Below are 13,504 nucleotides of genomic sequence, written 5' to 3'. Positions count from 1 at the left end.
ATTTTGACATGTTTCTGTAAGCAAAACATCATTAATTTCTAAGTTACATTAATGTTGCAAGGGGCAGAAATCTCGATAACTGCATTTTGCGTTTTCACGAAGAGCCACATACATTTTGGCCCTTTGAACGCGTACAAAACCCATTGCACGGAAATACGTAAAAGTAGGTCAAATGAGATTTGCGTTTTCACGAAGAGCCACATATCTTTGTTACATTTTCAGGCGCGCGCGCGTACTCACGCGCGCCTATGGAAATACACGTTGAACAGAAAGGGCCAATATGTCGGAAACGTGAATTTGCGTTTTCACAAAGAGCCACATATCTTTACTAATTAATTTCCACTAATTAACTGCTTTATTAAGTCTTATTACCGGGTTTATGTAAAACTTCAGCTCACGTAGAATCGTGTGATGGTTTTCTTGCTGCACAAAGTTGTTGCAAAGTAGTATTTCTTGCAGTTTTAAAATATGAGAAACTTCTTTTGTGATTATCTCGAAAACACTTAACTTCAAAATATAAACTGCTTTATAATGTTGCGTTCCCGCAAATTGCGTAGTTTACTTCTTTCCCAACCAATCCAGTCTAATCCATGCACATGCACATGCACAGCCCTCACACAGCGCGGAGCTTTACCACGAAGTCTTAGACACGCACAAGTACGGACGTACGGAAGTGTAAGGAATAAGGAAGCGTATTAAGGACATAAAATATTTTTTTAGGCCCACTACTTCACCCGGGCGGATTACTAACTCGCCCGGGCAGACTACTACTTCGCCCGGGCGAATTAGGGTAGCAGACCAGTAAATAAACTTCCATAGACCCCAACGGTAAATGCTCCCACTTCAGAAATTCGGGAAAAATACTCACAACTCTCCAAGGTGTTCATACGGAAGTGTATTAAGGACATGACAAAAAAAAATTATCCGGCCCTCTATTTCGCCCGGGCGGATTACTAATTCGTCCGGGCGGATTACTAATTTCGCCCGGGCATATTACTATTTCGCCCGGGCGGATTACTATTTTGCCCGGGCGGATTACTATTTCGCCCGGGCGGATCAGCATTTCGCCCGGGCACACTACTAATTCGCGCGCCCGTGCAGATTACTAATTCTCCGCGGCCGGGCAGACTACTAATTCGCCAGGGCGAATTAGTTATCCGCCCGGGAGAATTAGTAATCCGCCCGGGCGAAATAGAGGGCCGGACATTTTTTTTTGTCATGTCCTAAATACACTTCCGTAGTGTTACCATAAAATTACAAACGGTCTCAATCATGGAGGAAGGTCAAAATTAAGTTTCAGTATTTGACTCTTCAACAAACGTAAACTTGAACTTCTTACAATTTGCGAGACCGTCTGCGAGGAAAAAGTCGATTCAACTTTTATTCAAGTTGGATCAACCATCTATCCGAGACGGCGGTCTCCGGCGACGGCAAATGGCTCCACGTCCGTGGAAAAATGTGGAACTCGGGTGTCATCCGCGGGGTCGGACGCTTTTTGTCAATGTTTTTTTTGTGACAATGCATGGATCCTTCGGTGATATCAAACAGGCCCCCGAAATTATAACGCGACACTGAATTATACGTGGCGGGCAGCGAACTCACAACGCTCAGTCTTGGTGGAAACAGAGCGCTATATCACGTCACATGCTTGCTCTTCAAATAGCAAGCACCGTAGACCCAACCTCGTTTCTAGAGGCTGCATGTACGCGTTGCCATCGATGGTTTAATTTACGCACAGCCCGGAAGTACTATGCAGTGTGACCAGGCGCGGTTCTACAGGGGGGGGGGGGGGGGGGGCTTTTTAGAAGAAAATAACCGGTCTACATTTCAGCACGCCTCCCTAAAAAAAATCTGGATCCACCCTGCTAGCCCCCCCCCCCAAAAAAAAATTGGTTCTAGAACCGCTTGAGTGTGACTTTCGATTGGTCAGACCGCGCAAGGCATACTAATGTGTCCTTCTGAACATTCGTTGCACTCAGCGCAGGGGCGGCAAGCATGGCATAGGAAAGAATAGGGAAACTTGGTGGCCCCGCACCATGGAGAAAAAATATTTTACCAAGGTCACCACTTACTACCGTTTGGTGAACACTTTTGGGAAATGCGTTACGGCTGCTGTAACGATAGCCACTGCGGTTTTTTTTACGAGGCCTATACAACATGGCAGGACGAAAAAGGAGAACTTCACGGAGGGATATAATATCATCCACTGAATGGAACATGGAACATGCGATGTGATAGGCGTCCGAGCGTTTACGATGTGGATATGGAGATCAATGACCGCCACACATGGGGTGCCGGAACAGCGCCCTCATCATTCACTAACGAAAATTGTGTTGTGCAGTGACCGGGAAACCAGTCTAAAAATCACCTCGTCCCCAGGTATTCAGTTAACCTAGTTTGGTTGAGATGCTAAAACGCTATGGGATCGTACTGCTAGAACATCAACGAGACGAGGTTGCTTACACGCCGACGTGTGATGTGCGCGCCTAGACGAAATTCAGTCTTTTGCAATTTCATCGTAACGAAGGTAAGGCACGTTGTGCATTCCGACAAGACTAATTCACCTGTTTTTACCACCTCACTTGAACATTCTTCCTTTCTTTTTATAGCATACGTATAATAGTGTATCACTGGAATGAATTCGGTCATTTCGTGTTCATATTTTGGTCAGTTTAGTGTAGGAAGTTGTCTTCCCATCACTTCAGCAAATGGATCACTTCGGCATGTTCGGTCTTCGCCACGTGTAATCAGGTAATACCCGGCCGAACGACCCCCACGCATACTCCTAGAACTATGACATGTATGAGGCTCCACGTAGTGGAGCCTCATAGGTTCAGAAGCCCGCAAAATTGTTGTCAGCACAAAACACTAATTAAGTACAAAAACGTCCATCCCAAGCAGGCCGTTTTCCACAGAACCGCTGCACAGTTTGCCCCTAAACTCCATACAATACCTCATGACATACTCACGTTATGTGCACCCAACAAACATCGGTGGATTCTGTCTGTTTTTCGGCAAAATGATGAAAAATATGCCCTTTCCGCACTGAGCCAACCTAACACTTGAAACGAGCACGCGTGCAGAATGATCGCAGTTATTTTCGGTTCGATCGCTCGGAGCGCGCCGTGGGGGGTACGTACTTGCACTTGTACGCATGTGCATACTATCGTTCCGCTCCTACACCATACCCCCCGCGGCGCGCTCCGAGCGATCGAACCGAAAATGACTGCGATCATTCTGCACGCGTGCTCGTTTCAAGTGTTAGGTTGGCTCAGTGCAGAAAGGGCATATTTTTCATCATTTTTGCCGAAAAACAGACAGAATCCACCGATGTTTGTTGGGTGCACATAACGTGAGTATGTCATGAGGTATTGTATGGAGTTTAGGGGCAAACTGTGCAGCGGTTCTGTGGAAAACGGCCTGCTTGGGATGGACGTTTTTGTACTTAATTAGTGTTTTGTGCTGACAACAATTTTGCGGGCTTCTGAACCTATGAGGCTCCACTACGTGGAGCCTCATAGTTCTAGGAGTACCCCACGCACGCACAGACGCACGACCTGGACTAGCCCCATAAATGTGGCCTATTTACTGGACTGCCTCCGTAAACATAGGCCACACATCCACATGTACAAAAACGTGTCACACTTTGCCAAATTTAGATTTTCGCATTTAGGCTTAGTTTGTACAATTGTAGGTTTTTTTTGGTTTAGTTAGAAGCATACTCACCCTCTTTTACTAGGCTAATCAAAAAGTGCTGCCTTTTTCAGCTGTATATTTTTCGTGAAATTTCCAGATTCATTTGTACACATTTGCGTATCTAAATTTCAACATGAAATTTCACAAAAAGTAGACATCTGAAAAAGGCAGCACTTTCTGATTAGCCTATAAAGAGGGTGAGTATGCTTCTAAAGCAAAAAACGGTAGCGCCAGTATCACAACTCCAGCAGTACCACTTATGATAATTTATGCTTACGTCACCACAAGTCAGGCACGACACGTCACAGGACTTAAAATTGCAGTATTATATCGATGGCGATCAGTGGCGGAGCTCCGAAGGTTTCGCATCGAATGATCGGTCAACTTTCGGAATGTACTCGTGTTTGAGCAGAGCCAGCTGTGACATGTCGTTCTTCCCATTCCAAACTAACTACATGTAGTGCAAACAATTACAATAGCATTGGGTTGTACCACGGAGAATTACTTGTACTTGGGCTAATTGATCTGTAACTTTGTCAAGGTTAGCGTGCTCGGCGGATACTATTTTACACACTGGCAGTGTCGGCATTTTAGTCGATTACAACGTGCGCTTAAAAAAAATAATACGAATAGATAAGGGGAGCCTTCGTTTTTGAAATGACCAATGTTAGATTAACCGGCTTGGGCAGATGATTCGGGTCCATGCATATTCTTCCATGAGTTATTATTACATTTAGCATTCAAAAAGTAGGTATCGTGAACGCTTAATTGCATTAATTGTTATTTAGTTTGTTTATTTTTACTCTTTTCCTTTTGACACAACCATAGAGAAAGGACATACCATATTTATATAAACCTTGTTAATATTCTAACAAAAGCTATTGAATAAAGAATTTATTTTGAATTAATGGATTCGAATCAAAATCTTTTTTCTGTCGTTGAAAAAATCTGCGGTTGTACTTCCGTGTGCATCCGTGGACTGCGTAACGCCATAACCACAGAAATCCTTGGAGATGCTAAGTATGATTTATCTGATCCTTTACCCTAGTGTATGGGATGGTTGACCTAGCATGTCTCAAGATATTTTTCGCAGGGAATAATAGATTAACTGTGAAGCTGACACTTTCTTTGTGCCAAAGAGGGTTGATGGTTTTACCAAGAAAATTACCATACTTTTTTTAATCGAGGAAAACCATATGGGCCCACCATGCAAGCTTAAAGGGTGCCTTAGGAGAAGCGCATATGGTTGCAAACAACATGGCAAATCGCCCAAATTTTGATGTTTGCATTAGGCCCAATTTTGGGTATGTATACAACCTCTAAGCGGCATTAGATCACAAGCAACACCATGAGCTGACGAGTGGATCAAGTTTATCGTTCTTCCTAATTTTTTTAGTACATGTATATTATTTTGTCTTACAAAATTTCAAATTGTGTTTTGTGCTTTAACAGAAAAAATATTGGGCCTGTTTTGTTGTTGCTTTTGCCAGTGCCTCCTTCTGTTTTTTTTAACTTGTCAACATCACCGAACAAATTTCGATTTGATTTAATAAATTCGAAACAATGATGATAAAGCGGTTAATTAACCGGGCATCGTTAAGCGTTATGCGTTTAACTTGCTCTGTGTTTTAACCATTGATCTCCATTTTACATTGATCTCCATAAGTAAGACTTAAATCAATGATTTTAACCCATGCAGCTCTAAAACAAGTAGATACAGTACCGCACCGATATTGGAGGAGGGGGCATCGAAGGTCGCGTGTACGGCAATTACGGGCGGAGTCGTAACATTGTACATGTTACACCCGGTACATTTACGTACGGAACCCTTGACATGTATGGGGTATAATGTGACCGTGCTGGTGGGCCTGCTAAAGAACGACATGCACTCGACGATCACACGCGCGGACCGACGATGTACATAATTCATAAGTTTGATGACGCTGTACTGTTCACGGCATAAATTATGATAAGTGGTACTGCTGGAGTTGTGATACTGGTGCTACTGCAAAAAACCTTCAAACTAAACCTAAATGTGAAAATCAAAATTTGGCAACGTGCGACACGTTTTTGTACATGTGGATGTGTGGCCTATGTTTACGGAGGCAGTCCAGTAAATAGGCCACATTTATGGGGCTAGACCTGGACAATGCTGAATCTCGCGGGTCGTGGCTGTTTTCAAAGTACTGTACTTTCCCTTTTACTTGTTTTTAAATGGCTGAAACTTGTGTACAATTAACATTTACGGTGACATACCTTTTGTCTTGTGTGCAAATTTTATTTCGTAAAGACTTCAAATAACTTCGTGATGGCGAGTTGAATATGTGACCGCGGTGCAAAGCCAACCCGGAACTTGTCTTGGAGTAATTGCAGAATACCCCGCCACTTAGAAATACACCCCTAAATTCTCTGGATACGAGGTTGGAATCACTGGAAAAGAAACAATTCAAGTCCATGCCAGCTACATGTACACGGATACTGAGTGGGGGTCCATTATTTGAGAACGAAGCAACACAAAAGGAATGGGAGTTGCTGAAAAAAAGTTTAAGTCCAAACCAACCACCCTGTTGGCGGCTACGCGGATATGGAGTGGGAGTCCCCTTGAATATGCTTGAGAACGAAGAAACACAAAAGGAATGGGCAAATTTCGGGCAATTTAACACGGATCCGGCCACGACGAAGTCCGTTTCCCAGTAAACCTCGGCACCTAGACCAGCCGACCTGCCCCATTATGCAAGGGTTTGTTTGAAAGGATTGAAGGATATCAGGCTGCAATGAAGCGCAGGGCACGGACTGACGAAGTAGGGCCTCTTGCATTGAAACGCACTCCCTCTTTTTCTGGCGGTAACAACAAGCAGCGAGGAGGAACTGAAAGTTTGCAGCAGAGGGTAGAGACGCGATTCATGCAACAGCTACACGACGGTCACTGAAAGGATAAACTTTGTGCAAAAATATGGGAGTCCAGAGAGGCCACATAAAGCTTATTCTCGACCATAACCCAATCTAAAAACAGGTTAAAATTGTGCAGCAGCAGGATTCCAGTCAAACCAGTGAGTTTGGCGGTTTTGAGACATCATCTTTCATTGAAAAAAAAACTTTTTCATTTTGCCGACGTGCATGGCTACGGCGACGCGCGCGCATATCAGAAACCGGAGACTTTTTTTTTTTGGCCTTAAAATGACATTTTTACCCGGTGTCACAGTCTCGCTTCTCCAGTGTGCTAGCTTCTCTGCAGAGGGAAATTTCGCCTCAACACGCATGTGCAAATTGCGCAGTAGTGTACATTTTTGGCAACATTTGTGTGCTGAGTTCTCTGGGGTTGTACTGCTGCATTTGAGATCTTAGGACATTTGTATGTATAGTTACAAGGTACCAGTCGAATCCACGCAAATCCCAATGTTGTAACCAAAAACCTTGAAGGATTCACATTTATTTTTAAACCATGGTTGCAAAAATAAAGAAAACCATGAACGAGCAAGGAACACAGACAATGCACAGACCAAGGAGTTCGTTCTTAATTATTCCTCCATGAACACACCTACAGTACACACAATACTGGGAACACCCAGGGAGTGACCATACTCCTCTCTATAAAATAAGCTCAATAGCTTGACCCACAGGAAGTGTTACATAACACATTCTTGGGTGTCCCTCACTGTGTTTAATATGTAGACTTCAGAACACAGCCCAAGGAAAAGAAAGCACAGTGGACACATGAGCATGAATCGTGCTCATGTAACGTTAGCCTTGTTCAATGCGGTCTCTCGGCTTTTTGTCGAAGGGAGATAATCGGGCCCTGCACCTACAATCAACGCGGCTACGTGCGTGTACGACCCTTGTCCGTACGAACGGCTAACACAACCAGCAAGCACACACACGTGAGTACGGACTGTACGCATGGTGTAATAAGTAAAGGCAGTAAATGTAGGCCTACTGTGTTCTGCGTGTGGGTGTACGTACGTGCGTGTGGGGGATATACGCGCCGCGTGGCCTGTCGAACGACCGCCTTGTTGGGTCTGCAACTTCCGGGTTTAATGTCTTTCTTTACCTTTTCGTCCAGTTTTGGAAAAAAATGGGCGGGCTTCAGGATATGCAGGTATGCCGTGATTATTATGTAGGTTCGTCTTGGACCAATCACATGAAACAACCTTCCCAATAGTATGATTAATTCATTTTTAAGCTGACCAATTGTAAGCTTCACAAGAATCATGTGACGTCGCGCGGCATGCATAATGCATTAGTCATCATGGCGTCTTCCATGTCTTTTTAGCGAGAGCGAAATGTTTGTCACTTTTTCAACAATTTGACATTGATTCGAGTTTTTCGGCTCGTGTAATGAATCCATTTGAGTGGGAAACGATCGTCTAATGACAGCATTACCTGCAGAATTCGTTGGAGCCTTCAATACTGCTTCGGACAGACTGGGACTGAACGACTTTCACCCACAGCAACGGGCCGCCATTGCAGCGTTTTTTCGCGGATACGATGTGTTTGTTAGCCTATCGGGCGGGCTGACCAATGAGAATTCAGTATACGCGGGGGCCGGGGGTGGTACCTCATTACCGTAAAAGGTTTTGCTGGGTTAACTCAAAACCATCAAGGCGTTGGGTTACGTGGACTAGCTCATTCATGTACACTGTGTGTGCATGGCTGTTGTACGAGTACGGGTGTGTACATGTACATGTGCAAGTTAAGCATAGCCTCGCTGTATGGTACAAGTTACTTTCTCACTAGCAGCGTACGGGCATCGATATGTGCACGCAATTATGCCTTGCCAAGTTGATTAGGGATTTTCTTACCGGCGATTTTTTTTATCGACGAATCGATAAGCCCAACGCCTTGGTCAAGGCTAATGTAACATGCACTGTAACGTGCTCAATTATCCGCCGCATTCACCCGGAGAATCTAGCATGCCGGAGAAGTGAGGCCGTGACACCGGATAACCCCATCGTAGATTGATAAATCAGGTACCAACTTAAAGAGGAAGACGTCATCTTTTCAGTGCTGTATGCGCGTTTGTCATTTTTTGAAGGGGGGAGATTTTATAACCAACCAAAAATGTCTTTCCCAAAATTAGCCCCACTTGTGTGGCCTCAGTAATGCTGCGCCGTACGTTAGGCCACACGTCTGGTTTCCCAACCTACTTTGGAGTTTAGTCTAAGCACTGGCGATATGGACTCCAGAAAGATGCTAAATTTCTCAAAAAAAATTGAAGAAAGATTACCTAATCTAACCGGAGGGCAAAAGATGAGAAATCATAAAATACAACCAAACTTAAAAAAAAAAACGCCACTCGCACCCGTGTCGTAAGTACACACAGACCGGGTCAACGCGCCTGCACACATACATGTACAGGTTGCAAAACACGAGGTCGACCGGCTGACCACACATGGTTGGTATGGAGTGATTGTGTGTGCGTGTGCATATTATGTGTACACGTACTGTATGGGATTATGCACGTGCAAATGTCATGGAGTGTCAACACTGTTTTTCATCTTTATTTACTTGAATTGTGTCGCTTCATGTATATTTTTTTAAGTTTCATTTCTTTTCTCGACCAAATTCATACATTTTCATGGTTCAGGGACAATTAAATGACAAAAATACAGCAGTATAAATGCACATGTATCATGTTCATGATCGTAATGAAAGTCAAGCTGTCTGTGCTGCTGTCCACGCTGCATGGAGATTAGGTATGGGAAGGACAATGACATTCTTTCAAGATTGTTTTTGTTGTTAGTGAAATCTAACATGAGTTGCTAATTAACTAATAAATCATAACAACAATTACTTCTTGCAAATAATGGACAACAAGCTGATTTCATACCAAAGCACGCACTTTATTTTTTGCTTTCAAATTGGGCTCTTGGTCAGTTGGTTGTGTGCAAAATGCTGTTGTTTATTAATTAGATAGAAGTAATCAATTTGTACATACGCACACTTAATCAGTGCTGCACATGTTCACATAAAAACAATGCCCAAATTTGGTGGATTAAAACAACTGTCTCTTCGAGTTATGGCAGTTTTAAATATTAAAGCCATTTGCATGCATTTACATACATAATTAGTACAATATAAGCCAGTTTCAAACAAATGTTAGTCGTGGAGTTGTTCATCACTAGAGGAACACACCAGCCAAATTTCAGGCCTGTATCTCATACACATCTCAAGTTATGGCAATTTTGCATATCAATAAGGGCAATTTGCATAATTTGGACTCAAAAATTTAAAGTCTGAATTTGTTGTCCTGTATCTCACGAAATGTGTAACCAGTGACTGTGAGTGTGAAACTTCATAGATGACAAAAACCCTGTACAATCTTTCAGCTCTGTGAAAATAGAACAAAGAATGCATTCATTTCTAAAGTTATTGTCCAGTACAATTGGCATAATTTCAGAAAAATGACTGTAAACATGACCAAGAAATGTGATAAAGTGATGTGATGAAGTGGCCCTATTTTGGCCCGTATCTCCAAATGAAAATTCCTGACAAACGACTCGTGTAGCTTGATTGCATCACATATGTGTACCTGCATAAGGTGATGAAAGTTGGTTGACTACTCGTTGATGGAAATAAGGCGACAGTAAATACTATGTCATGTGACGAAAAGTTACAGTTAGGTGACAATTATGGTGTCACTCGGTGATATTGTTAAGGTAAGGCCTCACAGTATGGCAGTAATGTGAGGCGACGTGAGGTGAGGTGTTACAAAGATGTATCAAGATGGTGTCGCAATGATAACAATGGTAGTGTGATGTTGTCACAATGGTGGTGTGATGTCACAATGGTGGTTTGATTGAAATACAAAAGGAAAATAAATACCACTAAATACATGCATTGTCATGTACCTCATATGTCACACTAATCTCTAATAATCAAACTATAATGCAAACTACAATGTATACATATAAATATATATAAGCAATGACTTATCAGTTAACTGCAAATCCCTAAAGCCGTTGCATGCAAGGATCTTGAGCAAGTTACAAGAATAATGGCATAGATAATGCATGTTCATTTATGTACATGAACATGTTACCATCGCCTACACAAAACTTTCATACAGAAAATTCACAATTACAAGCTTCAAATCACTCCAAAACTACTGCCAATGGGCGATATACAAATCTAAACACAAAATAAAAACTCACTTTGCTGAGCTGACCAAGGGTTTGACGCAACTAAAGGCTAACTTTTGAGCTTTTAAATGGAACGATTTTGCAACGTGACTTGTCAACATTTAACATGTGAAATGATGGAAAAAATAGCGGAAGTGCGAACAGCGGCCTCATTTGACAGAAAAAAAGGCAAGTCACTGCACTTGCACAAAGAAAAGGATATTCTGTTGGCAATAGGCATAGTCCCTATAGCAAAGTTGTGTCCCGAAGAGTGACGTCATGGTGACGTCATCATGGGTCATGTGACGTGGTCTTAAAAGTGCATAATAAGTCCTATAACTATGATTTGAGGCTTTGCATGGTGGAGATACTAAATAATGAAAGGTTTGCGGAAACACCATGTGCGAATAATTGCTCAACTAAGAGAATGGTTCTGAAAAGAACCAGAGGTATAAACTCTTTTATAATAATTGCGTTCCGGTCAGTATGCTCTGACCGTCTTCAGGAGACGGTCAGAGCATACTGACCGGAACGTCAATTATTATAAAAGAGTTTATACCTCTGGTTCTTTTCAGAACCATTCTCTTAGTTGAGAAATTATTCGCACATTGTGTTTCCGCAAACTTTCCCCCATTATTTAGTCCTGTAACTACAGAACTGTAAGTCAGATTGGGATGAAACTAGGTAGATTGGGATGTGTTATAGGTAATCGTTTTTGTGTGATTTTATATGAAGTTTTGATATTTTGGACCTTTAAGCCGTATCTCATGAACGCAACATGCAAAATTCAAAATTCTTTTTGTGTTTGGTTTGTTAGGCAATACATGTAGGTAAATGCACAATGCATACACGTATATATACCTATTACCTCCCTCCAGCACCCGATTTTATGAAACTCATCGTAACTTACGATGCATCGCAGCGCTGTGACGCGTTGTATCCTTACGATGCGTCACAGTTGCGACATGTCCTACGATCCATTTCTCAAAACACGTTGTACGTGTGACGCGTTGTAGGTGTGAAGCGTTGTAGGTGTGACGCGTCATAGGTGTATTTAAAGCATAACTTCTTGACAGTTTTATGTATTTATTCAACGTACAGTAAATAGTCATCTGATATTCAACATAGTTTCTTCGGATCTCTCGAAAAGTTTTAAAACGTAAAACAAAGTGGTGGATGTGTGATGCAGTTTTAAAGGAAAACAAGCTCTCGGTGGACTGTAATAGCTACTTTGAAATTTCAACTGCAATATTCCACGCTAAGTCATAATTATTCAATGCATTTTCTATTCACAACTTTACGCACATTGTCTCGGTATTATAGTCTTGTTAATGTATTTTTATGGCATAAAATTGGCTAAGAAAAGAAGGCTTCTTATTTTGCGATGACCACTAGACACTTCATAATTTGCGATGTGTTTTAAGCTGTTGTTAAGGAACTTGCGACATGTTTAACACATCGTGCGTTTCGTCAATGGATCATACGACGCATCGCGAGTTTCAACGTATTACACGTCGTAACTTGTGTTGCGAGGCATCGCAGCGCTTCGTGAAATCAGGTGCAGAATATGTTTGCTAGAACCCTGCCAAACGTGGTCATTCCACCGGGTTGGGGAACAATGTGTGACATATGACCATATTAAGAAAAGCATGAATGCCTTGCTAGCAGTTGCTCTACATAATATTTGTTGTGTGTTTCACTACTGCAGAAAGTTTGAAATCATTTCAATGTATTTTGCCAAAACTATGAGCAAAAAATGTCATTTTGGACGTAACATTGACACCGTGTCAGTGTTACTTCCAAATATGACATTTGTACCTTTTAAAAAAATTTCTGCAAAAAAATTACCCAAATTCAGTTTGCGTACTTCTTACTATAGAGGCAACACAATAAGAAAAGCTTTTGTTACGGTAGTCAGCTATCGAATGGAGCAGATATGAATGCGTGGTTGTGTGGATGTAACATTGACACAGTGCAAAACCCAAATGTCAGACTTCCATTGAGTGATTTTTACACCATTACATCCATCCTTGAGGTATTGTTTCTGCTACATTTGAACCCCGACTATACCAAAACAAAAACTTTTTTTGGTGCTTAGGTGTCCAGTTGTAAATATGCAATGTCAGTTTGGGTAATATTTTACATGTGGACGTGTAAAAAATGGCAAAAAAAATTATTTGGATGTAACATTTACACAGTGTCAATGTTACGTCCGAATTAATACATTTTTGCTCATATTTGTGTCAAAATAATTTCAAATAATTTCAAACTTTCTCAAGTATTGAAACACCCGAAGACAAATAGTATGTTGAGCAATTGTTTAAAATCCATTGATACCTTTAATAATATAACCAAATATATGGATGTAACATGCACCGCTTCCCAACCCGGTGGAATGACCCAGCAACATGCAACACTTGCTTCCTGCTATTTAAAAGGTCACAAATGGTCAAAACTTCCTTCCTCACCCCCTGTTATACTTTTAACATATGCTGGTCACCAATGGTCAGATAGTGTATGTGGTTAATGTATTGGTAGGTAAAAATGGGTCAACCAGTTTTGACTCTTGGGACAGCCTTTCAAAGGTACCACATGTTATTCATTATGCATGGGAGGATAGTTGCTAGGCTTTAGGATGTTGACATTTTTTTTTCTTTTTGGAGGGGGGGGGTGTTGTTCAGAAAAAGTAC

General features: G+C 41.9%; 1 protein-coding gene across 2 annotated transcripts in view; it reads left to right on the top strand.

The window, feature by feature from the left end:
- Window positions 1-2,424: 2,424 nt before the first annotated feature.
- Window positions 2,425-13,504, top strand: part of LOC119725299 (60S acidic ribosomal protein P0-like) — a 34,594-nt gene continuing 23,514 nt past the window's right edge. The window contains exon 1 of one of the 2 annotated variants that reach the window (XM_038196675.1): window positions 2,425-2,527. The gene's annotated coding sequence lies outside the window, so the exon portion shown is untranslated. Of the gene's footprint in view, window positions 2,528-2,727; window positions 2,752-13,504 lie in introns of those variants that run through there. The other variant, XM_038196676.1, reaches the window with a different exon arrangement.

The sequence above is a fragment of the Patiria miniata genome, unplaced genomic scaffold (genome assembly GCF_015706575.1).
Source record: "Patiria miniata isolate m_02_andy unplaced genomic scaffold, ASM1570657v1 HiC_scaffold_19, whole genome shotgun sequence".
In the NCBI taxonomy this organism is placed as follows: domain Eukaryota; kingdom Metazoa; phylum Echinodermata; class Asteroidea; order Valvatida; family Asterinidae; genus Patiria; species Patiria miniata.
The sequence above is the reverse complement of the archived record's forward strand: the minus strand, read 5'-3'. Positions and strand labels throughout refer to the sequence as shown.